Source organism: Protobothrops mucrosquamatus, unplaced genomic scaffold (assembly GCF_001527695.2).
Source record: "Protobothrops mucrosquamatus isolate PMUCROS unplaced genomic scaffold, P.Mucros_1.0 scaffold2622, whole genome shotgun sequence".
NCBI lineage: Eukaryota > Metazoa > Chordata > Lepidosauria > Squamata > Viperidae > Protobothrops > Protobothrops mucrosquamatus.
Window position 1 is genome coordinate 324,797 of NW_015388676.1, and position 3,978 is coordinate 328,774.

Here is a 3,978-nt window from a genome sequence, read left to right on the forward strand (position 1 = left end):
TGTTTCTCAGTCCGCATACAAAACGATCGCGAAGCCTTTCTTCTAAGTCCTTGAAGTCGCACGGTTTAGCTGCTCTTCTCAAGGCCGCAATGTAGTCTTTTGCTGATTCTCCAACTCGCTGATCTCTCTGTTGAAATGTGTGCCTCCAAGCCATGACTGATTGCTTGGGCTGGAAGTGTTCCTTTAAGGTTTTCTTGAGATCGGAGTACGATACCGTTTCCAACGAGTCTGGGGAGATTAAGCTCTCGGCGATCTCAAAGACGTCTTGCCCACAAACGCACAACAATGTGGCAGCCTTTAAGCCTTCCTCTCGAACCTGGTTTATGCGAAAATACGTCTCGACTCTTGCCACGTAAGATTCCCACCTCTCGGGGTGAGAGACGTCGAATTCTTCTAAACGCCCAACTTTAGCCATGATCGATGGTCAAGTTTCTTCTTCTTCAGTCGCACGCACCCTCCAGCGATTTCGTACTGGCAGGATAACGCTGACTTCCACGCCGTTTCTTTCCCGGACTTCTTTGAGTGAGTCTTCTAGCTTTTCTTAGCTGTAGAGACTGTATCCCACCTTCGTCGCCAGTGTTAAGTCCTGGGAATAATGGCGCTTGAGACGAATCATCTCCAACAAGTCTTTATTGTTGCTCCATTCTATGAACAACCCGAGCAGAGGCACGCAGGCCTCTATTTATACCCTCTGATCCCCGGGCAAGTTCAACCAATCATGAGGCGGGCTTTTCCCGCCTTGCGCATGCGCACAAGGCTGGCGCCGCTCAGTCTGGTCCCAGGCAGCTTCTGCAAATGCCCGGGACTCTTGCAACGTCCCGAGCCTGCCTCTTGCAGGCTCAGGACACAACAGGGGTTGTAGTGGTCTTCTCTGCTGTTGGACTGCAGGGGGTGGTGATGCCCTCTGCTGCTGTAGGCCCCTCAATGGTAGCTGGACATGCTGGGCCTCCCTCATCTGCAAGCTCACCGACTGTAGCTCTCCTGGCTTTTGCATCACCCCAAGCTGCTGCAAGGCCTCTATTAGCTGTGGCAAGCTCAGTTGCTGCAGAGGCCTCAATTTGGGATTCCCTCCATCTTCAGGACTGCAGTTCCTGATTGGGGAACTCAGGGTCTGATCTATGAGGGAGGGGCTGTAGGCTTCTCTCTGCAGGAATTGATTCCTGGTTCTCACCTCTGGGTCTTGAAGTCTCTCCAGTGACTCACCCAATTCTGCTTTTGAAGTCTTTGCTCTCAGCTGGGAAATCTGCCAGATTCCTCTCTCCCCCGGCTTGCCGGCTGTCGCTTCCCCCCCCCCGGGAAACTGTTGCAGCCAGGGGGCTGGCCTCAGACAATCTTTCTTTCTCCATTATGAGATCTTCCCCGAATCTTTACCAGCTCCTCTCAAGCCTAGAGGCAGTGGATGGAGTTCGGGACCCCAGGTCATTTTAAAAAGAGTTGAGATCTTAGCATGATGTCATGTGTCTGATTAACGAAACACTTAAAAGAACTTTCAGGCATTTTTTTAACCTAAAAGCCTTTATTAAGGTTACAGAGATGTCAGTACAGCATGGTGGAATGCTAAGATCTGATTTTCTCTTCCGTTGCACATAACATTCCAGGAATTTTTCCCTCCCCTATTTTGGGGTCATGATTCACATCTTCCAATTAACTTGGAAGATGTGATTTACTTCCAAGTCCTTTTTCCCAGGCTTTCCTTATATTCTCCTCCCCTTTCACTGTTGCCTGATTTAACTATAAAAATACCAGACAGTTCTGCATATTGTCAAAGCAAGAATATACAGTATTTGCAGCGTTGACACTTGACTCTAGAATTTTTAAAGGGAGATTGCAGTACCTAATACAATGGAAGGGATACCCGTTATCTGAAGCCACCTGGGTGAAATCCAGTGAAGTGAAAGCTGACAGATTGGTCAAAAGGTTTCATATGAAACACCCCAACAAACTGAAAGATAACCCTTAACATATGCTTTTGTTTACTTTACAGGATATGTCCTTCTTGTAAGGGGGGACGGATGTCAATGCTGCAAATACTGTATATTCTTGCTTTGACAATATGCAGAACCGTCTGGTATTTTTAGGGTTAATGCAGAGCAGAAGAGAGAGTGGGGGGAAAAATCCGGGAAAGAAAGAGGAAGGAAACCTTTGACCTTCACACTAATTGGATAATGTGACATATGACAACAAATTTAGGGAGGGAACATGCTGAGAAATTAATTGCTCAGAGGAAGAGAATTTAGTTCTTAGCATCCCTTCGGTTTGCCGACATGTTGTACCAAAATAAAAGACTTCGTAGGAAAACAATGCCTGGAAGTTCTTTGAAGTGTTTCATTAGTCGGAACCTGACAGCAGCAGGTGATGGGGGCCTTGCAACAACTGGGGATGATGCAGCCGCCAGGGGGTCAGCAACTGTTGGGAGCACTACAGCAGCAGTGGGGCTGGTCGCCGCCTCCGAACTTGCAGCAACCGCTGAGGGGTCCACAACCGATGGGGAGCCAGCAACAACTGCCTCCGGGGCCGCAGGAGGGCCTGCAGCAACTGGAGGCACCACAACCCCCCCGCAAGCCAGCAGCAGTGGGGATGGCAGCAGACCCCAACTATGCAGCAACCGCTGGGAGGCTCACAGTAGCTGGGGGTGCCATTACATCATCCGCTGAGACTGGTGGGGGTTGCACAGCAATTGGGGGGTGCCACAGTCACCAGCAATGCAACAAAAGCCATGGGGGTGGCAACAGCCCCCGGGCGCACAACAACCGCTGGGAGGCTTGCAGGAACTGGCGATGCGGCAGCCACCATTGGGGGGCCAGCAACAGTTGGGGATCCAACATCCACAGTGGGGAGGCCAGCAACCACTGATGGCACCACGTCTTAGAGCCACCTTCGATGGGGACCCAGAGAAGTTGATCTTTTTCCTCAATCAGGTGCGCTCTCACTTGAACCGCTGTGCCTATTTCTATCTGAACCCAGCCACTATGGTCGATGTGATTGCATCCAGCTTGGAAGGAGAAGCATCCGAGTGGCTGAACAATCTGTATAACGAGCAAGCACGCGAGTTAGAGGACCCCCACCTCTTCTTCCTAGGATTGAGAGCAAGGTTCGAGGACCCATCCATTGCCCTCAAAGCGCACAAGCAAGTCCACAAAATAAAACAAGCCGGCAGGCCTGCCCTAGAATACGTATGAGAGTTTCACAAGATAGCCGGCAGAATAGAGAGGTGGCCCAAGCAATCCCTTAGTCCATCATTTCAAGGAGGGACTAGACGACCACCTCTCCCAGGCTTGTATTTATCGAGCAGTCCCTGATCAGCTGCAAGAGTGGTACCAGGCAGCAGTAAGACTATATGTTCAGCTCGCCTGCTATCAGAAGCCACCCCCACAGGAAGCCGAGTTGAGGCCAAATCAACCCAAATGACAGCCACCCCCCTGAAAGCCTCCAACCATTGCGGCTACTGAGAATCCCAGACCACCTGCTGGGCCACCAATCAAGTGTTTCAGAATGTGGACAACAGGGACACCGAGCAGTGAATTGCCCGGTCCCTTACAGCAGCAGAATAGACTGGGACCACCAGTGAGGAAGAAACCAGCACAGCAGCCAACGAAAGAGAAATCCAACTGGATCACGCAGGAACCCATTGCCCAAGTCACGTCCCCCATGCAGGAGAGTGTCGAGACCCAAGCTGGAGCTGCTGCTGCTCTACCCTACTACAACAGTGACGACGAAGGAGAGAACGACCCAATGGTGAGTCAACATGTCCCACCTTTTTCACTACCTGCCAAACTCATAATCCCTAAGATGGGGGCACAGGTAGATTTAAAAGTACTAGTTGACTCCGGATGCTCCCGGTGTGTTATCAGCTTGTCACTTGCCCTGAAAATGGGTATATGAGCAAAACTGCTCTCCAAACCCGTGAGGTTTGAGCAAGCCGATGGCTCCCTAATGGGAGGAACTTTAATCACACAATTGACTGAACCCCTATGCTTA

General features: G+C 50.6%; 1 pseudogene; it reads left to right on the forward strand.

The window, feature by feature from the left end:
• The window catches only part of LOC107296061, a 79,458-nt pseudogene extending 75,723 nt beyond the window's left edge, over positions 1 to 3,735 (forward strand).
• Positions 3,736 to 3,978: the final 243 nt, after the last annotated feature.